The sequence below is a fragment of the Mustela lutreola genome, chromosome 2 (assembly GCF_030435805.1).
Source record: "Mustela lutreola isolate mMusLut2 chromosome 2, mMusLut2.pri, whole genome shotgun sequence".
Lineage (NCBI taxonomy): Eukaryota > Metazoa > Chordata > Mammalia > Carnivora > Mustelidae > Mustela > Mustela lutreola.
In genome coordinates this window covers 20,432,861-20,459,731 of record NC_081291.1, presented here as the reverse complement: position 1 = coordinate 20,459,731, position 26,871 = coordinate 20,432,861, and the positions used below count along the sequence as shown (strand labels likewise).

The 26,871-nt window shown below is 38.1% G+C and overlaps 1 protein-coding gene across 9 annotated transcripts in view; it reads right to left on the bottom strand.

Annotated features, from left to right (window-relative positions):
• Window positions 1-26,871, bottom strand: part of DOCK3 (dedicator of cytokinesis 3) — a 578,190-nt gene that overhangs the window by 417,050 nt on the left and 134,269 nt on the right. The gene's annotated exons all lie outside the window — the stretch shown is intronic.

Below are 26,871 nucleotides of genomic sequence, written 5' to 3'. Positions count from 1 at the left end.
CTAACTGAAATAACTCAAGCAGAGAAAGACGATTATCATATGGTTTCACTTATATGTGAAACATAAGGAACAACACGGAGGACATTAAGAAAAGGAAGGGAAAAATGAACAGGGGGAATCAGAGGGGCAGATAGACCAGAAGAGACTATGGACCCCAGGAAACAAACTGAGGGCTTCCGAGGGCGGGGGGTCTGGGGGGATGGATTAGCCCAGTGATAGGTATTAAGGAAGGCACATACTGCAATGAGCACTGGGTGTTTTAAACACAAACAATGAATCATGGAACACATTAGGCTGAGTGAAATAAGTCAAGCAGAAAAAGTCAATTATCATATGGTTCCACTTACTTGTGGAACATAAGGAATAACATAGAGGACATTGGGAGAAGGAAAGGAAAAGTGAATTGGGGGAAATCAGAGGGAGAGATGAAGCATGAGAGACTACGGACTCTGAAAAACAAATGGGGTTTTGGAAGGGAGGGGGTAGAAGTTGGGTTAGTCTGGTGGTGGATATTAAAGAGGGCACATATTGCATGGAGCACTGGGTGTGGTACATAAACAATGAATCTTGGAACACTGAAAAAATAAAATTAAATTTAAAAAAAAAACTAATGAAGGGGACACCTAGGTGGCTTAATGGGCTAAAGCCTCTGCCTTCAGCTCAGGTCATGATCTCAGGGTCCTGGGATCAAGCCCTACATCAGGTTCTCTGCTCAGTGGGAGCCTGCTTCCCCTGCTCTCTGCCTGTCACTCTGCCTACTTGGGATCTCTCTCTGTGTCAAATAAATAAATTTTTTTAAAAAACTAATGAAGTACTATATGGTAACTAACATAATAAAAATTTTTTTAAGAATTACAAATTAAAACAACAATAAGATACCATTACATATCTACCATAAAGGCCAAAATCAAAATATTGACAACACCAAATTCTGATAAAGATGTGGAGCAACAGGAACTTTCATTCATTGCTGATGGGAATCCAAAATGGTACAGCCATTTTGTGAGGTTGTTTGGCAGTTTTTTACAAACCTAAATATTCTCTTACCATTTGATTCATAAGTCTGACTCTCTGGTATTTACTCAAATGAAGTGAACATTTATGTCCACACAAAAACCTGCACCTGGATGTTTTTAGCAACTTTATTCATAACTGCCAAAATGTGGAAGCAACCAAGATGACCTTCAGGTAAATGGATAAATAAACAGTGGTACATCCAGTACATCCACTGGTATATTATTTAGTGATAAAAAAGATACAATCTATCAAGCCACAAAAAAATGAAGGAACTTAAAGTGTATATTACTAAATGAGAAAAGCCAATCTGAAAATGTCACATACTATGATTCCAACTATATGACATTGATAAAAGGCAATACCATGGAGAGACAGTAAAAAGATCCGTGATTGCCAAGGGTTGGAGGGAGGGAGGGATAAATAGGTGCAGAGTATTTTTAGGGCAGTGACACTATTCTGTATGACACTATAATGGTGGATACATGTCATCAAACATTTATCAAAACCAAGAGAATGTACAACACGAAGAGTGAACCCTGATGTATACTCTGGATCTTGGGTGACAATGATGTGCCAACATAGGTTCACTAATTTTAACAAATGTACCCATTCTGGTGTGGATGTTGATAGTGGAAGAGGCTGTACATGTGTGGAGGTAGGAGATATATGGGAATTCACTATACTTTCTGTGCAGTTTTTCTGGCAGCCTAAAACTACTCTAAAAAATAAAGCATATTTTTTAATGCACTTACTGTATGACTCTCCAACCCCAACTCAAAGTATTTACCCAATAGAAAAAAAAAATTCATATGAAAATCTATATACAACATTTAAAACATTTATTCATAATCTCCAAAAAGAAAGCAGTTCATAGTCTATCAATGGTTACATGGATAAATAAAATGTGGCTTAAATCTGTATGAGGAAATACCACTTTTAAAAAATGAGCCACAGAGGGAGGAGTCAAGATGGCGGAGAAGTAGCAAGCTGAGACTGCTTCAGCTAGCCGGAGATCAGCTAGATAGCTTATCTAAAGATTGCAAACACCTGAAAATCCATCGGCAGATCGAAGAGAAGAAGAACAGCAATTCTGGAAACAGAAAAACAACCACTTTCTGAAAGGTAGGACCGGCGGAGAAGTGAATCCAAAGCGACGGGAAGATAGACCCCGGGGGGAGGGGCCGGCTCCCGGCAAGCGGCGGAGCAACCGCGCACAAAATCAGGACTTTTAAAAGTCTGTTCCGCGGAGGGACATCGCTCCAGAGGCTAAACCGGAGCGAAGCCCACGCGGGGTCAGCGTGGCCTCAGGTCCCGCAGGGTCACAGAAGGATCGGGGGTGTCTGAGTGTCGCAGAGCTTGCGGGTATTGGAACGGGAAAGCCGGCTACAGAGACAGAGCCGACAGTAAGCTCGCAGCTCCGTGTTACCTTGAACCGGTCGCAGGCTCGGTGAGCTCGGAGCGCGGCCGGAGGTCAGGCAGACGGGAGTAACTGGGCGCTGTTCTCTGAGGGCGCACTGAGGAGTGGGGCCCTGGGCTCTCGGCTCCTCCGGGCCGGAGACCAGGAGGCCGCCATTTGTATTCCCGTCCTCTGGAACTCTACGGAAAGCGCTCAGGGAACAAAAGCTCCTGAAAGCAAACCCGAGCGGATTACTCACCCCGGCCCCGGGTAAGGGCGGTGTAATTCCGCCTGGGGCAAAGACACTTGAAAATCACTACAACAGGCCCCTCCCCCAGAAGATCAACAAGAAATCCAGCCGAGACCAAGCTCACCTACCAAGGAGTGCGGTTTCAATACCAAGGAGAGCAGCAGAATTCCAGAGGAGGAGAAAGCCAAGCACGGAACTCATGGCTTTTTTCCTGTGATTTTTTTTAGTCTTGCAGTTAATTTAATTTTTTCTTTTTCATTTTTTTTTTTTTTTTTCTCGCCTTCGGGTAAAATTTTTTTTTTTTTTAACTGTTACCTTTTTCTTTTTTAACGATTTTTTACTAGTTTATCTAATATATATATATATTTTTTTACATTTTTCTTAGGTGTTTTCTTTTTTAAAAAAAAATTCTTTTCTTTTTTTTTTTTTTTTTTTTTTTCTTTTTTCTTTCTTCCTTTTTGAACCTCTTTTTATCCCCTTTCTCCCCACTCACGATTTTGGATCTCTTCTAATTTGGCTAAAGCATATTTTCCTGGGGTTGTTGCCACCCTTTTAGTATTTTACTTGCCCCTTCATTTACTCTTATCTGGACAAAATGACAAGACGTAAAAATTCACCACAAAAAAAAGAACAAGAGGCAGTACCGAAGGCTAGGGACCTAATCAATACAGACATCGGTAATATGTCAGATCTAGAGTTCAGAATGACAATTCTCAAGGTTCTAGCCGGGCTCGAAAAAGGCATGGAAGATATTAGAGAAACCCTCTCGAGAGATATAAAAGCCCTTTCTGGAGAAATAAAAGAACTAAAATCTAACCAAGTTGAAATCAAAAAAGCTATTAATGAGGTGCAATCAAAAATGGAGGCTCTCACTGCTAGGATAAATGAGGCAGAAGAAAGAATTAGTGATATAGAAGACCAAATGACAGAGAATAAAGAAGCTGATCAAAAGAGGGACAAACAGCTACTGGACCACGAGGGGAGAATTCGAGAAATAAGTGACACCATAAGACGAAACAACATTAGAATAATTGGGATTCCAGAAGAAGAAGAAAGTGAGAGGGGAGCAGAAGGTATACTGGAGAGAATTATTGGGGAGAATTTCCCCAATATGGCAAAGGGAACAAGCATCAAAATTCAGGAGGTTCAGAGAATGCCCCTCAAAATAAATAAGAATAGGCCCACACCCCGTCACATAATAGTAAAATTTACAAGTCTCAATGACAAAGAGAAAATCCTGAAAGCAGCCCGGGAAAAGAAGTCTGTAACATACAATGGTAAAAATATTAGATTGGCAGCTGACTTATCCACAGAGACCTGGCAGGCCAGAAAGAGCTGGCATGATATTTTCAGAGCACTAAACGAGAAAAACATGCAGCCAAGAATACTATATCCAGCTAGGCTATCATTGAAAATAGAAGGAGAGATTAAAAGCTTCCAGGACAAACAACAACTGAAAGAATTTGCAAATACCAAACCAGCTCTACAGGAAATATTGAAAGGGGTCCTCTAAGCAAAGAGAGAGCCTACAAGTGGTAGATCAGAAAGGAACAGAGACCATATACAGTAACAGTCACCTTACAGGCAATACAATGGCACTAAATTCATATCTCTCAATAGTTACCCTGAATGTGAATGGGCTAAATGCCCCTGTCAAAAGACACAGGGTATCAGAATGGATAAAAAAACAAAACCCATCTATATGTTGCCTCCAAGAAACACATTTTAAGCCCGAAGACACCTCCAGATTTAAAGTGAGGGGGTGGAAAAGAATTTACCATGCTAATGGACATCAGAAGAAAGCAGGAGTGGCAATCCTTATATCAGATCAATTAGATTTTAAGCCAAAGACTGTAATAAGAGATGAGGAAGGACACTATATCATACTCAAAGGGTCTGTCCAACAAGAAGATTTAACAATTTTAAATATCTATGCCCCCAACGTGGGAGCAGCCAACTATATAAACCAATTAATAACAAAATCAAAGAAACACATAAACAACAATACAATAATAGTAGGGGACTTTAATATTCCCCTCACTGAAATGGACAGGTCATCCAAGCAAAAGATCAGCAAGGAAATAAAGGCCTTAAATGACACACTGGACCAGATGGACATCACAGATATATTCAGAATATTTCATCCCAAAGCAACAGAATACACATTCTTCTCTAGTGCACATGGTACATTCTCCAGAATAGATCACATCCTCGGTCCTAAATCAGGACTCAACCGGTATCAAAAGATTGGGATCATTCCCTGCATATTTTCAGACCACAATGCTCTAAAGCTAGAACTCAACCACAAAAGGAAGTTTGGAAAGAACCCAAATACATGGAGACTAAACAGTATCCTTCTAAAGAATGAATGGGTCAACCGGGAAATTAAAGAAGAATTGAAAAAAATCATGGAAACAAATGATAATGAAAATACAACGGTTCAAAATCTGTGGGACACAACAAAGGCAGTCCTGAGAGGAAAATATATAGCGGTACAAGCCTTTCTCAAGAAACAAGAAAGGTCTCAGGTACACAACCTAACCCTACACCTAAAGGAGCTGGAGAAGGAACAAGAAAGAAACCCTAAGCCCAGCAGGAGAAGAGAAATCATAAAGATCAGAGCAGAAATCAATGAAATAGAAACCAAAAAAACAATAGAACAAATCAACGAAACTAGGAGCTGGTTCTTTGAAAGAATTAATAAAATTGATAAACCCCTGGCCCGACTTATCAAAAAGAAAAGAGAAAGGACCCAAATAAATAAAATCATGAATGAAAGAGGAGAGATCACAACTAACACCAAGGAAATACAAACTATTATAAGAACATACTATGAGCAACTCTACGGCAATAAATTTGACAATCTGGAAGAAATGGATGCATTCCTAGAAACATATAAACTACCACAACTGAACCATGAAGAAATAGAAAGCCTGAACAGACCCATAACCAGTAAGGAGATTGAAACAGTCATTAAAAATCTCCAAACAAACAAAAGCCCAGGGCCAGACGGCTTCCCGGGGGAATTCTACCAAACATTTAAAGAAGAACTAATTCCTATTCTCCTGAAACTGTTCCAAAAAATAGAAATGGAAGGAAAACTTCCAAACTCATTTTATGAGGCCAGCATCACCTTGATCCCAAAACCAGACAAGGATCCCACCAAAAAAGAGAGCTATAGACCGATATCCTTGATGAACACAGATGCGAAAATACTCAACAAAATACTAGCCAATCGGATTCAACAGTACATTAAAAAGATTATTCACCACGACCAAGTGGGATTTATTCCAGGGCTGCAAGGTTGGTTCAACATCCGCAAATCAGTCAATGTGATACAACACATCAATAAAAGTAAGAACAAGAACCATATGATACTCTCAATAGATGCTGAAAAAGCATTTGACAAAGTACAACATCCCTTCCTGATCAAAACTCTTCAAAGTGTAGGGATAGAGGGCACATACCTCAATATCATCAAAGCCATCTATGAAAAACCCACCGCAAATATCATTCTCAATGGAGAAAAACTGAAAGCTTTTCCGCTAAGGTCAGGAACACGGCAGGGATGTCCATTATCACCACTGCTATTCAACATCGTACTAGAGGTCCTAGCCTCAGCAATCAGACAACAAAAGGAAATTAAAGGCATCCAAATCGGCAAAGAAGAAGTCAAATTATCACTCTTCGCAGATGATATGATACTATATGTGGAAAACCCAAAAGACTCCACTCCAAAACTGCTAGAACTTATACAGGAATTCAGTAAAGTGTCAGGATATAAAATCAATGCACAGAAATCAGTTGCATTTCTCTACACCAACAGCAAGACAGAAGAAAGAGATATTAAGGAGTCAATCCCATTTACAATTGCATCCAAAACCATAAGATACCTAGGAATAAACCTAACCAAAGAGACACAGAATCTATACTCAGAAAACTATAAAGTACTCATGAAAGAAATTGAGGAAGACACAAAGAAATGGAAAAATGTTCCATGCTCCTGGATTGGAAGAATAAATATTGTGAAAATGTCTATGCTACCTAAAGCAATCTACACATTTAATGCAATTCCTATCAAAGTACCATCCATCTTTTTCAAAGAAATGGAACAAATAATTCTAAAATTTATATGGAACCAGAAAAGACCTCGAATAGCCAAAGGGATATTGAAAAAGAAAGCCAACGTTGGTGGCATCACAATTCCGGACTTCAAGCTCTATTACAAAGCTGTCATCATCAAGACAGCATGGTACTGGCACAAAAACAGACACATAGATCAATGGAACAGAATAGAGAGCCCAGAAATAGACCCTCAACTCTATGGTCAACTAATCTTCGACAAAGCAGGAAAGAATGTCCAATGGAAAAAAGACAGCCTTTTCAATAAATGGTGCTGGGAAAATTGGACAGCCACATGCAGAAAAATGAAATTGGACCATTTCCTTACACCACACACAAAAATAGACTCAAAATGGATGAAGGACCTCAATGTACGAAAGGAATCCATCAAAATCCTTGAGGAGAACACGGGCAGCAACCTCTTCGACCTCTGCCGCAGCAACATCTTCCTAGGAACAACGCAAAAGGCAAGGGAAGCAAGGGAAAAAATGAACTACTGGGATTTCATCAAGATCAAAAGCTTTTGCACAGCAAAGGAAACAGTTAACAAAATCAAAAGACAACTGACAGAATGGGAGAAGATATTTGCAAACGACATATCAGATAAAGGACTAGTGTCCAGAATCTATAAAGAACTTAGCAAACTCAACACCCAAAGAACAAATAATCCAATCAAGAAATGGGCAGAAGACATGAACAGACATTTCTGCAAAGAAGACATCCAGATGGCCAACAGACACATGAAAAAGTGCTCCATATCACTTGGCATCAGGGAAATACAAATCAAAACCACAATGAGATATCACCTCACACCAGTCAGAATGGCTAAAATCAACAAGTCAGGAAATGACAGATGCTGGCGAGGATGCGGAGAAAGGGGAACCCTCCTACACTGTTGGTGGGAATGCAAGCTGGTGCAGCCACTCTGGAAAACAGCATGGAGGTTCCTCAAAATGTTGAAAATAGAACTGCCCTATGACCCAGCAATTGCACTATTGGGTATTTACCCTAAAGATACAAATGTAGTGATCCAAAGGGACACATGCACCCGAATGTTTATAGCAGCAATGTCCACAATAGCCAATCTATGGAAAGAACCTAGATGTCCATCAACAGATGAATGGATCAAGAAGATGTGGTATATATACACAATGGAATACTATGCAGCCATCAAAAGAAATGAAATCTTGCCATTTGCAACAACATGGATGGAACTAGAGCGTATCATGCTTAGCGAAATAAGTCAAGCAGAGAAAGACAACTATCATATGATCTCCCTGATATGAGGAAGTGGTGATGCAACATGGAGGCTTAAGTGGGTAGAAGAATAAATGAAACAAGATGGGATTGGGAGGGAGACAAACCATAAGTGACTCTTAATCTCACAAAACAAACTGAGGGTTGCCGGGGGGAGGGGGTTGGGGAGAAGGGGGTGGGATTATGGACATTGGGGAGGGTATGTGATTTGGTGAGTGCTGTGAAGTGTGTAAACCTGGTGATTCACAGACCTGGGGATAAAAATATATGTATATAAAAAATATATGTTTATAAAAAATAAAAAATAAAAAAAAAAAAAAAATGAGCCACAGATACATACAACATGAATGAATTTTAATGCATTATGCAAAGTGAAAAAAAAAAGCCAGACACAACAAGCTATATAACGTATGATCCTATTTATATAACATCCTAGAAAACACAAAATTAGAGGGACAGAAAATAAAACAGTGGTTGCCAGGGCTGGGGGAAGGGGATTGAGAAGGAAGGTTGACTACAAGGAACCTGATGTTACATTTAGGGAAGACAAAAAAAAAAAGTTCTATATCCTAACTGTGGTGATAGTTACAAAAGTATACATTTATCAAAATTCACAGAAATATACTCCAAAAAGGATGACATTCACTGCACATAGGTTATGCCCCAATAACCTGACTAAAGCAACACACACACATACATACAGACAACAGGATAACATTTCACATCTATCACATTGGTTAGAATTTTTCTTTTAAATTCTAACAATAGCAAGAGTATTGGCAAGGGAATGTAGAGCAATCAGATATTAGGGTGATAATAAATGGTCCCCATTTTCAAAAACAAAGCAGTATTTATTATATGCATATTGTATGACACTGAAATTCTACTTCTGTATATTATTCCCTATAAAATAGCATTGAATTGGGGATATTATTGCATTATGAAGAAATTTTTGGAAATCTGTGGAAAGTCTGAGTTGCCAAAGACATTAAAAATATTTATATTTTCAAAATGCAAAAATTCTTAGAAGAAAAATAAGTGTAGATCTTCATGACCTTAGGTTAAACACTGGTTTTATGCACAAGCAACAGAAAAAAATTTTTTTATTAACAGGTATTCAAACAACTATAAGCACACAAATTTCACGGCAGCACTATTCACAACAGCCAAAAGGTGAAAACAACCCATCTGTCAGCTGATGAATGGATAAATAAAATATGGTATATGCCTACAATGGAATACCACTCAACCATAAGAATAAGTCAAGTTCTTTTTTTTAAAGATTTTATTTATTTATTTATTTGATGAAGAGAGACAGCACAAGAAAGGGGAGTAGCAAGCTCCCCACTGAGCAGCAAGCCTGATGTGGAGATCGCTCCCAGGACCCCAAAATCATGACCTAAGCAGAAGACAGACACTTAACTGACTGAGCCACCCAGGCGCCAAAAAGAAATCAAGTTCTGATACACGCTTCAACATGGATGAAATATGAAAACTGTGCTAAAAGAAGCCAGACACAAATTAAATAATTACATTTATATGAAATGTCCAGAATAGGCAAATCCACAGAGAAAATAGATTAGTGGTTGCCAGGGGCTGGGGTAGAAAATTATTGCAAGTGTTTACTAATAGGAGTGGGGTTTCTTTCTCAAGTTATAAAAATATTCTAAAATTAATGGTGATAGTTGCACAACTCTATACCATAAAAACAGTGAACTGTATGTCTTTAAAGGGTGAATTTTATAGTATACGAATTATATCTCAATAAATCTATTTTAAAGGGAAGGAAGGCAGGTTAGCACTGGCTCTGAAAAGGTTGAGAATTATGTCCTTAGAAAATTTCCTATATATATGCACCTATTTCCTATATATATGCACAGGAAAGCTCTGTTGCCTTAATATACACAATATCAAAGTACTGGTCACTGTTCCATACTTTCTCATATTTCATAAATCATTGAGGCTACCTTGTTAAATCTTATGAAAATTCATTTTTTTATCTGACTGCAATGCCATTCATGTTAACATCTTAATCTCCCTTGTACTACTCAATAAAAAACTGTTGAGAAGCCACGTAATCCATATGCCTCAATATAACTAATAGGTATTTTGGTACAAATGATTATATGTCACTTAATTTTTTATGTTTTTATAAAATGATAACGAGAGAATAATTAGGATTAAGTACCACTTCAGGATCTCATGTAAACACTTAAGCAGATAACATATGTTTACGAAGGTGAGTAATTTCTCATCCAATGAATTCTCACAATATTGTTTATCAAAAGCAGTTTCCTTAACTAAATATATATGTATTAGAATGCAATATAAACTCTTGCTTCTCAGTGGGAGATCAGAGGACAGAGGAGAGGAAGACTGAAATCAGTTTTGTAGAGTACAAAGCAGCTTCAAAAACACAACACTATCACCTCCATGGAATGCCACCATTGTGAGGGTCATGAGGACTGTGCTCAATAATTCTAGGCATCAATTTTTCTTAAAACAAATCTCTGCTACAAATTTTACAAATGTTCTCATTCTATGCAAGATTTAGAACTGGAGAGCAAAGAAATATAAGAAGAAAAGAGAGAAGGAAGTAGAAAGAGAATTAATTCCTTATAGATATAGATATAGATATATCTCAAAGGCTTATAACTTCTCAGATAAGGAATTTTAAAAAATCAACACAAATAGTTCCAAAATCATTAAGAACCAACAGGAAAGAGATGTTTTTAGTTAGCAAGCACAATAAAGCATCTTTTAAATGTCTGGTTTTCCTGACCTCAGGGGAAAAGCACTCAGGTTTTCCCCAATGAGAATGATATTCACTGTGGGTTTTTCATAGATGGCTTTTATGATATTGTGGTAGGTACCATCTATCCCTTCATTGTGAAGAGTTTTTTTTTTTTTAAAGATTTTATTTATTTATTTGACAGAGAGAAATCACAAGTAGATGGAGAGGCAGGCAGAGAGAGAGAGAGGGAAGCAGGCTCCCTGCTGAGCAGAGAGCCCGATGCGGGCCTCAATCCCAGGACCCTGAGATCATGACCTGAGCCGAAGGCAGCGGCTTAACCCACTGAGCCACCCAGGCGCCCCATTGTGAAGAGTTTTGATCAAGAAAGGATGCTGTCCACTATTGCCAATGCTATTCAACATAGTTCTAGAAGTCCTAGCCTTGGCAATCAGACAACAAAAACAAATAAAAGGCATCCAAATCAGCAAAGAAGAAGTCAAATTCTCACTCTTTGAAGATGACTTTATGTGGAAAACCCAAAAGACTCTATTCCAAAACTGCTAGAACTCACACAGGAATTCAGTAAAGTGTCAGGATATAAATTATAAAACTGATACCAGTTATATTTCTATACACCAATAGCAAGACAGAAGAAAGAGAAATTGAGGAATCAATCCCATTTACAACTGCACCCAAAACCATAAGATACCTAGGAATAAACTTAACCAAAGAGGCAAAGAATCTGTACTCAGGAAAATATAAAGTACTCGTGAAAGAAACTGAAGACACAAAGAAATGGAAAAGCGTTCCATGTCCATGGACTGGAAGAACAAATATTGTGAAAATGTCTATGCTATCTAAAGCAATAGACACATTTAATGCAATCTCTATCAAAATGCCATCAATTTTTTCAAAGAAATGGAATGAATAATAAAAGAGCCCAAATAGCCAGAGGAATGTTGAAAAAGAAAACCAAAGTTGGTGGCATCAAAATTCCAGACTTCAAGGTATATTACAAAGCTGTCATCATCAGAAAGTATGGTATTGGCAAAAAAACAGACACATAGATCAATGGAACAGAACAGAGAGCCCAGAAATAGACCTTCAACTTTATGGTCAAACAATCTTCAACAAAGCTGGAAAGAATGTTCAATGGAAAAAAGACAGTCTCTTCAACAAATGGTGTTGGGAATATTGGACAGCCACATGCAGAAGAATGAAACTGGACCATTTCCTTACACCACACACAAAAATAGACTCAAAATGCATGAAGGACCTCAATGTGAGAAAGGAATCCATCAAAATCCTTAAAGAGAACATAGGCAGCAACCTCTTCAACCTCAGCCACAGCAACTTCTTCCTAGAAACATCGCCAAAGGCAAGGGAAGCCAGGGCATACACGAACTATTGGGACTTCATCAAGATCAAAAGCTTCTGCGCAGCAAGGGAAAGAGTCAACAAAACCAAAAGACAGCTAACAGAAAGAGAAAAGATATTTGCCAATGACATATCAGATAAAGGGCTAGCATCTAAAATCTATAAAGAACTTACCAAACTCAACACCCAAAGAACAAATCATCCAATCAAGAAATGGGCAGAGGACATGAACAGACATTTCTGTGAAGAAGACATCCAGATGGCCAACAGACACATGAAAAGTTCTCAGCATCACTCAGCATCAGGGAAATACAAACAAAACCACAATGAGATACCACCTCACACCAGTCAGAATGACTAAAATCAACAAGTCAGGAAATGACAGATGCTGGCGAGGATGCGGAGAAAGGGGAACCCTCCTACACTGTTGGTGGGAATGCAAGATGGTGCAGCCACTCTGGAAAACAGCATGGAGGTTCCTCAAAATGTTGAAAATAGAACTGCCCTATGACCCAGCAATTGCACTACTGGATATTTACCCTAAAGATACAAACGTAGTGATCCAAAGGGGCACATGCACCCAAATGTTTATAGCAGCAATGTCCACAATAGCCAAACTATGGAAAGAACCTAGATGTCCATCAACAGATGAATGGATCAAGAAGATGTGGTATATATACACAATGGAATACTATGCAGCCATCAAAAGAAATGAAATTTTGCCATTTGTGACAACATGGATGGAAGTAGAGCGTATCATGCTTAGTGAAATAAGACAAGCAGAGAAAGACAACTATCATATGATCTCCCTGATATGAGGAAGTGGTGATGCAACATGGGGGCTTAAGTGGGTAAGAGAACAATCAATGAAACAAGCTGGGATTGGGAGAGAGACAAACCATAAGTGACTCTTAATCTCACAAAACAAACTGAGGGTTTCTGGGGGGAGGGGGTTGGGGAGAAGGGGGTGGGATTATGGACATTGGGGAGGGTATGTGCTTTGGTGAGTGCTGTGAAGTGTGTAAACCTGGTGATTCACAGACCTGTACCCCTGGGGATAAAAATATATGTTTATAAAAAATTAAAAATTTAAAAAAAAAAACCTATCTATGAAGGACCCACAGCAAATACCATCCTCAATGGGAAAAAGCTTGCAGCCTTCCCGTTGATATCAGGAACACGACAAGGATGCCCAGTCTCACCACTCTTATTCAACATAGTATTAGAAGTCCTAGCAACAGCAATCAGACAACAAAGAAAAATAAAAGGTATCCAAATTGGCAATGAAGAAGTCAAACTCTCTCTCTTCACAGATGACATGATTCTTTATATGAAAAACCCAAAAGATTCCACCCCCAAGCTACTAGAACTCATACAGCAATTCAGCAACGTGGCAGGATACAAAGTCAACGTACAGAATCAGTGGCTTTCTTGTACACTAACAATGAAAATACAGAAAGGGAAATTAGAGAATCAATTCCATTTACTATAGCACCAAGAACCATAAGATACCTGGGAATAAACCTAACCAAAGACATAAAGGAACTGTACAAGAGGAACTACAGAACACTCATGAAAGAAACTGAAGAAGACACAAAAAGATGGAAGACCATTCCATGCTCTTGGATCGGAAAAATAAACATTGTTAAAATATCTATACTGCCTAGAGCAATCTATACTTTTAATGCCATTCTGATCCAAATTCCACCGGTATTCTTCAAAGAGCTGTAGCAAAGAATCCAAAAATTTCTATAGAATCAGAAGAGACCCCGAATCACTAAGGAAATGTTGAAAAACAAAAATAAAACGGGGGGCATCACGCTACCTGATTTCAAGCTTTACTACAAAGCTGTGATCACCAAGACAGTATGGTACTGGCATAAAAACAGACACAAAGACCAGTGGAACAGAGTAGAGAGCCCAGATATGGACCCTAACTCTATAGCCAATTAATCTTCCACAAAACTGGAAAAAATATGCAGTGGAAAAAAGACAGTCTCTTCAATAAATGGTGCTGGGAAAACTGGACAGCTACATGCAGAAGAATGAAACTCGACCATTCTCTAACACCGTACACAAAGATAAACTCAAAATGGATAAAAGACCTCAACGTGAGACAGGAATCCATCAGAATCCTAGAGGAGAACACAGGCAGTAACCTCTTCAATATCAGCCACATCAACTTCTTTAAAGATATGTCTCCAAAGGCAAAGGAAACAAAAGCAAAGATGAACTTTTGGGACTTCATCAAGATCAAAAGCTTCTGCACAGCAAAGGAACTGAACTTTTGTATCAACATGGACGGGACTGGAAGAGATTATGCTGAGTGAAATAAGTCAAGCAGAGAAAGTCAATTATCATATGGTTTCAATTATTTGTGGAGCATAACAAATAGCATGGAGGACATGGGGAGATGGAGAAGAGAATGGAGTTGAGGGAAATTGGAAGGGGAGATGAACCATGAGAGACTGGACTCTGAAAAACAATCTGAGGGTTTTGAAGGGATGGGGGCGAGAGGTTGGGGGATCCAGGTGGTGGGTATTGGAGAGGGCACAGATTGCATGGAGCACTGAGTGTGGTACAAAAATAATGAATACTGTTATGCTGAAAAAATAAAAAATTTAAAAAAAATACTCTTACCCATCTAACAAACGTTCACATTAGTACATGAACTAACATCTAAATCTTCTTTTCTTATCAGCAAAATGTTGACACACTCTTACAAAGAAGATTTACCACTTGCAACAGAAAGTACAATCCTGGAACATAAAACCGGAGTAAATGAGGATAAGATCCTCTGAACCCACAGAAAGTGAATAATACCTCTTCCAACAAAACAGAATTACTTTTTTCACCCTATAATTTGCCCATAAATACTGATCATTGATAGAACCTAAACTAATTGCCTGACAAATTTGATATTAGTCACAGTTTTACTAAAAAGCCATCTCTTGTGCTTCTCTCTTTCAATTGACTTTGTTTTTTTTTTAACTTTTAAAAAAATCTTTATTTTTAAAATTTCTTTTCAGTGTTCCAGAATTCATTTTTTATGCACCATTCCCATGCTCCATGCAATACGTGCTCTCCACCAGGTTCACTCAACCTCCCACCCCCGACCCCTCCAAACCTTCGTTTGGTTTCTCAGAGTCCACAGTCTCTCATGGTTCATCTCCTCCTCTGATTTCCCCCAACTCACTTCTTCTCTCCATATCCTCATGTCCTCCATGTTATTCCTTATGCCCCACAAATAAGCGAAACCGTATGATAACTGACTCTCTCTGCTTATTTCGCTCATCATAATCTCTTCCAGTCCCAGCCATGTTTATACAAAAGCTGGGTACTTATCCTTTCTGATGGAGGCATAATACTCCATATTATATATGGACCACATCTTCCTTATCCATTCGTCCACTGAAGGGCATCTTGGTTCTTTCCACAGTTTGGCGACCGTGACCATTGCTGCTATAAACATTGGGGTACAGATGGCCCTTCTTTTCACTACACCTGTTTCTTTTGGGTAAATACAAAGTGCAATGGCAGGGTCATAGGGAAGCTCTATTTTTAATTTCTTGAGGAATGTCCACACTGTTTTCCAAATTGGCTGCACCAACTTGCATTCCCACCAACAGTGTAAGAGGGTACCCCTTTCTCCACATCCTAACACTTGTTGTTTACTGTCTTGTTAATTTTGGCCATTCTAACTGGTGTAAGGTGGTACCTCAATGTTTTTTTTTTTCTTTTTTAAAGATGTACTTATTTTTATTTAAATTCAGCTAACATACAATGTGTTATTGGTTTCAGAAGTAGATGTCAGTGATTCATCAGTCTTTTATAATTGGGTGATGGACATTAAAGAAAGCATGTGATGAAATAACATGCTGACAAATCAATATACTTTTAATCATAATTTATAAAATACTATCTAGAGCTTTCCAACTACTAGTAGTCTTAAAGTAAGAATTCTACCAAAATCAAAGAGATGTAGAAAGTAAATTAGAAATATAAGAGCCAAAATAAACCAAAATGCCTCTTTTGATTTAATATCTTAAAACATAGCCTGGTCTAAAAGAATAAGCTTATTTTCTTAGTCTATATAGTTTATTACTGGGTATATAGTTTTTCATGAAAAGCCAAACAAGTTTCTGCTAAGCTAGGTCTGCTAAACTAGGTTTACAAAAATGCTTTATAACATCAAACTCATCAACACAAGAAATAAGAGTCACTATTGAGAAACGTCCTCTACTGAAAAGAGTCAGGAAAAGAACTAGCACCAAGTAAACAAAGTAAAATGCAAATTGTAATCCCACTTTAAAAAAAAAAATCAATGCAAATCATAATCTCACTTTTTAAAAATTCTTTATAAAAGGTTCACAAAATAAGCTAGAAAATGGTAAAAAAGTAGAAAAGTACAGTAGAAAAATAACAGTAAAACCAAAAAATCTAGGATATTAACTGAACCATAAAAAATATATTAGACTTTAGTAACTGGGTAAAAGCATATAGTGATACTGTGATACAAATGTCTAATAAAAAAGTTTGTTATAGAATTCATATTTCTCCAGTCTTGGCCTCATTTGATATAGAAACAGTTCCATGCTATGTAAATCTTCACCCAGACATCATAATCCTAGTGGCAATCACTGAAAAATTACACATATGCATTTTATCAGGTTAAACATCACTGATTGTATTTACTAAAAATAGTAATATCACCTAAATTTTAAAAGTATACACTAGTGAAATTAGAAAAATTAATGTATATCCAAAAACTCTACATTAAAAAAAATCACAAGCCTAATCTCTAAAAAAGGTCATTTTCTTTTTTTATGTAATTTTATTTTTGTGTGTGTGTTCCAAGATTCATTGTTTATGCACCACACCCAGTGCTCCATGCCATATTGTGTGTGTGTGTGTGTGTGTGTGTGTGTGTGTGTGTGTCTTCCTTATCCATTCATCAGTTGATGGACATTTGGGTTCTTTCCAGAATTTGGCTATTGTTGACAGTGCGGCATGTGCCCCTTCGAATCACTATTTTTGTATTCTTCTTTTGTATTCTGCTTTCTTTTTTTTTAACATTCCTCTGGCAATTATTCCTCTGGCATTATAAACCCTCTGGGGTCTTTTATGGTACCACACAATTTTAGGACTTTTTGCTCTTCTTGTTCTGTGAAAACAATGCTGGTGGGTTTTTTTTTCTTGTTTCCATACAGAAATTTTTTGTTTTTTGTTTTATATCCTCTATTTTTTAATTTTTTCAGTGTTCCAAGACTCATTGTTTATGCACCACACCCAGTGCTCCATGCAATACGTGCCCTCCTTAATAACCACCACCAGGGTCACCTACCCCCCTAACACCCCTCCCTTCCAAAATCCTCAGTTTCTTCCTCAGAGTCCATAGTCTCTCATGGTTCTTCTTTCCCTTTGACATCCCCCTCTTCACTTTTCCTTTCCTTCTCATAATGTCCTCCATGTTATTCCTTAGGCTCCATAAGTAAGTGAAACCATATCATAACTGACTTTCTCTGCTTGATTTATTTCATTCAGAATAATCTCCTCCTGTCCCACCCATGTTGATACAAAAGCTGGATATTCATCCTTTCTGATGGAGGCATAATATTCCATTGTATATATGGACCATATCTTTTTTTTTAGAAGAACTAAACCAATTTATTGAGGCATAAATAACTTGTATAAATTCTTTTTTTATTTTTAATGTTTTTTTTATTTTCAGCATAAAAGTTGATTATTTTTGCACCACACCCAGTGCTCCATGCAATCTGTGCCCTAATACCCACCACCTGATTCCCCCAACCTCCCACCCCCCGCCACTTCAAAACCATCAGATTGTTTTTCAGAGTCCATAGTCTCTCATGGTTCACTCCCCTTCCAATTTACCCCAACTCCCTTCTCCTCTTTAACTCCCCATGTCCTCCATGCTATTTGTTATGCTCCACAAATAAGTGAAACCATATTATAACAGACTCTCTCTGCTTGACTTATTTCGCTCAGCATAATCTCTTCCAGTCCTGTCCATGTTGATACAAAAGCTGGGTATTCATCCTTTCTGATGGAGGCATAATACTCCATAGTGTATATGGATCACATCTTCCTTATCCATTTGTCCGTTGAAGGGCATCTTGGTTCTTTCCCCAGTTTGGCGACCGTGGCCATTGCAGCTATAAACATTGGGGGACAAAACAGGAAAAAATATACAGTGGAAAAAAGACAGTCTCTTCAATAAATGGTGCTGGGAAAACTGGACAGCTACATGCAGAAGAATGAAACTCGACCATTCTCTTTCACCATACACAAAGATAAACTCAAAATGGATAAAAAACCTCAACGTGAGACAGAAATCCATCAGAATCCTAGAGGAGTAATCTCTTTGATATCAGCCACAGCAATTTCTTTCAAGATAGGTCTCCAAAGGCAAAGGAAACAAAAGCAAAAATAAACTTTTGGGACTTCATCAAGATCAAAAGCTTCTGCACAGCTAAGGAAACAGTCAACAAAACAAAGAGGCAACCCATGAAATGGGAGAAGGTATTTGCAAATGACAGTACAGACAAAAGGTTGATATCCAGGATCTATAAAGAACTCCTCAAACTCAACACACACAAAACGGATAACCATATCAAAAGATGGGCAGAAGATATGAACAGACACTTCTCCAATGAAGACATACAAATGACTATCAGACACATGAAAAAATGTTCATCATCACTAGCCATCAGGGAGATTCAAATTAAAACTACCTTGAGATATCACCTTACACCAGTTAGAATGGCCAAAATTAGCAAGACAGGAAACATCGTGTGTTGGAGGGGATGTGGAGAGAGGGGAACCCTCTTCCACTGTTGGTGGGAATGCAAGTTGGTGCAGCCTCTTTCGAGAGCAGTGTGGACATTACTCAAGAAATTAAAAGTAGAACTTCCCTATGACCCTGCAATCGCACTCCTGGGTATTTACCCCAAAGATACAGATGTAGTGAAAAGAAGGGCCATCTGGACCATATCTTCTTTATCCATTCATCTGTTGAAGGGCATCTTGGCTCTTTCCACACTTTGGCGATTGTGGCCATTGCTGCAATGAACACTGGGATACATACGGCCCTTCTTTTCAGTACATCTGTATCTGTGGGGTAAATACCCAATAGTGCAATTGCTGGGTCATAGGGTAGCTCTATTTTTAATTTTTTAAGGAATCTCCACACTGTTTTCCAGAGTGGTTGCACCAACTTGAATTCCCACCAACAGTGTAAGAGGTTTTCCCTTTCTCCACATCCTTTCCAACACTTGTTGTTTTTTGCTAATTTTCACCATTCTAACCTGGTGTTAAGGTGGTATCTCAATATGGTTTTGATTTGAGTCTCCCTGATGGCTAATGATGAACATTTTTTCATGTGTCTGTTAACCATTTGTATGTCTTCTTTGGAGAAGTGTCTGTTCGAGTCTTCTGCCCATTTTTTGATGTGATTATCTGTTTTTTGAATGTTGAGTTTGAGGAGTTCTTCATAGATCTTGGATATCAGCCCTTTGTCTGTAGTGTTATTTAGCTGGGGGCATCATGTTGCCTGATTTTAAGCTTTACTACAAAGCTGTGATCACTAAGACAGCATGGTATTGGCACTAAGACAGATAATAGACCAGTGGAACAGAGTAGAGAGTCCAGGTATGGACCTGCAACTATATGGTTAATCTTTGACAAATCAGGAAAAAATATACGGTGGAAAAAAGACAGTCTCTTCAATAAATGGTGTGGGGAAAATTAGACAGCTATGTATAGAAGAATGAAACTTGACCATTATCTTACACCGTACACAAAGAAAAACTCGAAATGGACAAAAGACCTCAACATGAGGCAGGAATCTATCAAAATCCTAGAGGAAAACATAGTAACCTCTTCGAAATTAGCCACAGCAACTTCTTTCAAGACATGTCTCCAAAGGCAAGGTAAACGAAAGCGAAAATGAACTTTTGGGACTTCATCAAGATCAAAAGCTTCTATACAGCAAAAGAATCAGTCAACAAAACAAAGAGGCAACCCACAGAATGGGAAAAGATATTCACAAAAATGCTGGTGTTATTTTGAGATGATTTTATTGAATGTGTAGACTGTTTGGAGTAGTATAGATATTTTAACAATATCTGCTCCTACAATCCATGAGCATGGGATGTTTTTCCATCTCTTTATGTCTTCAATTTCTTTCATCAATGTTCTATAGTTTTCAAAGAACAGATCCTTTACTTCTTTGGTTAGGTTTATTCCTCAGAATCTTATGGTTTTTGGTGCAATTGTAGACTTCTGTCTACAATAGCTAGTGTATGGAAATGCAACTGACTTCTGTGCATTGATTTTATATCCTGTCACTTTGCTGAATTCCTGTATGAGTTCTAGCAATTTTAGGGTGGAGACTTTTGGGTTTTCTACATAGAGTGTCATGTCATCTGCAAAGATCTAAAGTTTGACTTGTTCTTTACCAATTTGAATGCTTTCTGTTTATTTTTGTGGCCTGATTGCTGAGGGGACTTCTAGTACTCTTTTGAACAACAATGAGACTGAACATCCCTGTTGTGTGCCTGACCTTAGGGGAAAAACTCTCAGTTTTTCCCCATTGAGGGTAATACTAGCTGTGAGCCTTTCATGTATGGCCTTTTTAATGTTGAGGTGTATATTCTCTCTATCCTTACATTGTGAAGGGTTTTTATCAAGAAAGGATTCTGTACAAACAATACATTATATGTTAATAAAAGAAAAAGAAAATAAGGGGGTAAACCTAGTCAAGGGGAAAGAGATTCCAAAAGGACTTATATATATATATATATAAAGATCATATCTTCCCTATCAACCCACTTTCCTATTTCAACCTTGATCATATTCTTCATGGGCGATAAGCACAAACCTAGTGTAAAATAGTATAGGAAGAGTATGTGTATATATGACAGATAAAATAAAAGCTGCACCCATTTTGGGTGTTTTTATCATTAACTGCTATTGCATAAACTGAACATACAATGAGCTGTGACACTGGATAAATCATTTGTTTCCACTTGTTACCAATGACATTTCATAACTCCTTTGGGGCTCTGCTTTGCCCTGTCACTCATGAGTTACAAGGTCACCAGTCATGACTGGGAATAAGTGATTTATGCAAGTCACCCTACTGTATATTTTAGGTACAATATACAATAAAACATACACTATTGATTTCTCTTTTTTTTAAGGATGTTTTATTTTTGTCAAATGCTTTTTCTGCATTTTTGAAAGGATCATGTAGTTCGTATCCTTTCTGTTATTATGTGGTATACCATGTTGACTGATTTGGTGTATCATGTTGATTGATACTGAACCACCCCTATAGCCCAGATTGATTTGTGGATGTTGAACCAACTTTGCAGCCCAGGAACGAATCCCAGTTGGTGGTGGTGAATAATCATTTTAATGTACTATTAGATCCTACTGGCTAGTATCTTGATTAGAATTTTGGCATCCATGTTCATGAAGGATATTGGTCTGTAATTCTCCTTTTTGGTGGGGCCTTTGTTTTTTTTAATTATTAAATTCAATTAGCCAATATATAATAGATCATTAGTTTGATATAATGTTCAATGATTCATTAGTTGGCATAAAACATCCAGTGCCCTTCACATCACGTGCCCTTCTTAATGTCCATCACCCTGTTACCCCATCAACCCACTCACCTCCCTCTCCGCAACCTTCTGTTTCTGGAAGTCAATGGTTTGTCTCCCTCTCTGACTTCTTCCCATTCAGTTTTCCCTCTCTCTTCCTATGATCCTCTGCACTATTCCTTATACTCTACATATAAGTGAAACCATAAAACTGTCTTTCTCTGATAGACTTATTTCACTTACCATAATACCTTCCAGTTCCTTCCACATCAATGCAAATGATAGGTAGGCATCCCTTCTGATGTATATATTCCACTGTATATATGAACCGCATCTTTATCCATTTATGTGTTGAAGGACATCTTGGTTCCTACCACAGTTTCGCTACTGCGGACACTGCTGCTATGAACATTGGGGTGCATGTGCCCCTTCTTTTCACTACATCTGTACCTTTGGGGTAATGTAATTTCTCGGTTGTAGGGCAGCATATAATTGCTTATAATATTCTCTTATATTTCTTAGGTGTTGGCTGTGATCTCCCCTCTTTCATTTGTGATTTTTATTTGGGTCCTTTCTCTATTTTTTTTTTTTAAGTCTGGCTAGGGGTTTATCACTCCTACTAATTCTTTCAAAGAACAAACTCCAAGTTTCATTGATCTGTTCTACTGGGTTTTTTTAAATTTCTGTATTACTTGTTTTTAGATTTTATTTATTTATCTGGCAGACAGAGATCACAAGCAGGCAGAGGAGCAAGCAGAGAGGGGAGAAGTAGACGCCCTGCTGAGCAGAGAGCCTGACGCAGGGCTTGATCTCAGGATCCTGAGATCACGACCCAAGCCAAAGGCAGAGGCTTAACCCACTGAGCCACCCAGGCACTCCTATATTACTTATTTCTGCTCTAATCTTAATTCTCTCCCTTTTTCTGCTGGTTTTCGATTTTATTTCTTTTTTTAAAAAAATGTATTTATTTTCAGAAAAACAGTATTCATTATTTTTTCACCACACCCAGTGCTCCATGCAATCCATGCCCTCTATAATACCCACCATCTGGTACCCTAACCTCCCACACCCCCCGCCACTTCAAAACCCTCAGATTGTTTTTCAGAGTCCATAATCTCTCATGATTCACCTCCCCTTCCAATTTACCCCAACTCCCTTCTCCTCTCTAACACCCCTTGTCCTCCATGATATTTGTTATGCTCCACAAATAAGTGAAACCATATGATAATTGACTCTCTCTGCTTGACTTATTTCACTCAGCATAATCTCTTCCAGTCCCGTCCATGTTGCTACAAAAGTTGGGTATGCGTCCTTTCTGATGGAGGCATAATACTCCATAGTGTATATGGACCACATCTTCCTTATCCATTTGTCCGTTGAAGGGCATCTTGGTTCTTTCCATAGTTTGGCGACCATGGCCATTGCTGCTATAGACACTGGGGTACAGATGGCCCTTCTTTTCACTACATATGTATCATTGGGGTAAATACCCAGGAGTGCAATTGCAGGGTCACAGGGAAGTTGTATTTTTAATTTCTTGAGGAATCTCCACACTTTTCTCCAAAGAGGCTGCACCAACTTGTATTCCCACCAACAGTGTAAGAGGGTTCCCCTTTCTCTACATCCTCTCCAACACATGTTGTTTCCTCTTTTGTTAATTTTGGCCAATCTAACTGGTATAAGGTGATATCTCAATGTGGTTTTAATTTGAATCTCCCTGAGGACTAGTGATGATGAACATTTTTTCATATTTGCTGCTCTTTTTACAGCTTCTTTAGATGTAAGGTTAGGCTGTGTATTTGAAACTTTTTTTCTTTTTGAGGAATGCTTGTAATGCCATATACTTCCCTTTATGACCCTGTTGCTATGTCCTTAGACTGTTGTGTTTTCATTTTCATTTCCTCCCATGTATTTTTTTTAAATTTTGTGATTAACCCATTCATTCTTTTGTAGGATATTCTCTAACCTCCATGTATTTTTGGCCTTTCCAATTTTGTGTGTGTGTGTGTTTGACTTCAAGTTTCCTAGAATTGTGGTCTGGAAATATGCATAATACGATCTCCATCTCTTTTTTCCTGATTTGTGACCCAGTATTGATCTATTCTGGAGAATGTTCTATGGGCACTTGGAAAGAATGTGTATTCTGTAACTGTAGGATGAAATGCTCTGAATCTATCAGTGAAGTCCATCTGGTCTAGTGTGTCATTCAAAGCCACTGTTTCCTTATTGATCTTCTGTTTAGAGGTTTTATCCACTGCTGTGAGTGGGGTGTTAAAGTCTCCTACTACTATTGTATTATTATCAATGAGTTTCTTTAAGTTTTTTATTAATTAATTAATTTATTTATTTGGCTGCTCCCAAGTTAGGGGTATAAGTATTTACAATTGTTATATCTTCTTGTTGGACAGACCCACTTCTTATGACATAGTGCCCTTCTTCATCTATTAGAGTCTTTGGTTTAAAATCTAGTTTGTCTGATATAAGAATTGCTACTCCAACTCGCTTTTGACATCCATTAGCATGATACATGGTTTTCCACCCCCTCATTTTCAAGCTGGAGGAGTCTCTGGGTCTAAAATGAGTCTCTCTTGAAAGCAGCATATTGATGGGTCTTGTTTTTTAATTCATCCTGATACCCTACATCTCCTTATTGAAGCATTTAGTCCATTTACATTCAGAGTAATTACTGAAAGATATTAATTTAGCACCACTGTATTACCTGAAAAATCACTGTTCCTGTAGATTGTCTCTGTTCCTTTCTGGTCATTGTTGCTTTCGGTCTCTTTCCCACTCAGTGGGTCCCCTTCAGTATTTCTTGAAGATCTGGTTTAGTGTTCACAAACTGCTTTAGTTTTTGCTTGACTTGGAAACTCTTTATCTCTCTTTCTATCTGAATGACAGACTTGCTGGATATTGTATATTTGGCTGCACACTTTTCTCATTCAGCATATTGAATATATCATGCCACTTTTCTCTGGCCTGCCAAGTTTCTCTAGTTAGGTCTGCTGCTAACCTTGTGTGTCCACCCTTGTAGGTTAATGACCTTCTGTTCCTAGCTGCTTTCAGAATTATCTCTTTTTCTTTGTACTTTGCAAATTTTACTATGATATGTCTTGGTGTTGACCTGTTTTTGTTGATTTTGAGGGAAATTCTCTGTGCCTCTTGGACTTGAATGCCTGTTTTCATCCCCAGATTTGGGAATTTCTTAGCTATAATTTGTTCAAATAACCTTCTGCCCCTTTTCCCTGCTCTTCATCTCCTGGGACTCCTATGATACAGATATAATTGTGCTTTGTGGAGTTGCTGAGTTCTCTAAGTCTGTATTCATGATTAATAGTTTTCTTTCCCTCTCCTTTTCAGCCTCATTATTTTCCATAATTTTATCTTCTATATCACCTATTCAAGCCTCTGCTTCTTCCATCCTCATTGTGACTACATCCAGTGGGTTTGGCATCTGTTAAGCATTTTTTTATTTTGACCTAGTTTTTAGGTCTTTTAACTCTGCAGCCAGGATTTCTCTGTCTTCTATGCTTCTTTCAAGCCCAGCTAGTATTCTTATACTGTCATTCTAAATTCTTGTTCAAATATATTGCTTACATCTGTTTTGAGCAAATCCCTGGCTGTGATTTCTTCTTGATCTTTCTTTTAGGGAGAATTCTTCCATTTTGTCATTATGTCTAGGTTTCTGTCTTTTGTGTATTATGAAAGCTTGTTACGTTTCCTGCTCCTGAGAGTAATACTATATTAAGAAGGGGTCATACACTGTCTAGGACCTGGAGCTTCAGGAAGAGTTTCTGGTGTATTCCATGTGCACTCTGATGTTGTGTTCTGGCTGCTTTTTCCTACAGGTCAGTCCTCCACAGAGTTCCTCCTTGCTTGCAATGGGGAGTGTTTAGATCTTTAACTAGGTGTGTTTTGATAAAAGCCTGATAAAAAGGGGAGGGGAAAGCCTGATCCAGGAAAAGGGAAAGGAAAAGGAACCCAAAAACCAACCAAACAAAACACTATAAGCCTGATTCCAAAGAAAAAGAAAAAAAAAAAAAGAAGCCTGATCAAAAACAAAAGAACAAAACAGAACAAAAAAACAAGATAAGGAAGCAAACCTACAAATGAACAAAAAACTATAAGCCTAATTCCAAAGGAAAAAAGAATAGGAAAATAAAAAATATAAGGTAAAAAGATAAAACTATCCCTATTTCCACCAGAACTAAAGCTGATGCCTTGGAGCACTCTATGATGAGCAGACTTGGTACGTGGGGGGGGGGGGGGGGGACCCTACACACTGCTCTCTTTCCTGCTTTCTCCCTGAGTTGGGGGAAAATGCTCCTCCCTTCATGGCACTGGGTCTTTTCTCTCCCTCAGTTCACATCTCCAAACCTTGCACGTGCTACATTCTCTCTCTCCAATTGTGCAGATTGTTTTTGTAACTCTCAGATCAATCTCCTAGTTGTTCAAAATGATTTGATGTCAATCTAGCTGTGTTTGAGAGACAAGTCAAGTTTAGGGCCCCCCTACTACTCTATCATCTTAGCTCTCCGCTCTGACTTTTTAAAACTTTTGAGAAAAATGTTTAATGCCATTGCTGCTATGAACATTGGGGTACATATGGCCCTTCTTTTCACTACATCTGTATCTTTGGGGTAACTATTCAGTAGTGAAATTGCAAGGTCATAAAGTAGCTCTATTTTTAATTTCTTAAGGAATCTCCACACTGTTTTCCAAAGTGGCTACACCAACTAGCATTCACACCAACAGTTTAAGAGGGCTCCTTTTGTACACATCTTCTTGTTTACTGTCTTGTTAATTTTGGTCATTCTAACTGGTATAAGGTGGTATCTTAGTGTGATTTTAATTTGAATTTCGCTGATGGCTAACAATGAACATTTTCTCATGTGTCTATTAGCCATCTGTATGTCTTCTTTGGCGAAGTGTCTGTTCATGCATGTATTGCATGGAACATTGGGTGTGGTGCATGAACAATAAATCTTGGAACACTGAAAAAATAAAATTAAAAAAATACCAAAAAATTTAATACCATTAGGTTAGAATAGCAAAAAGTAAGAAGGAAAATACAAATTAATTAATAGGG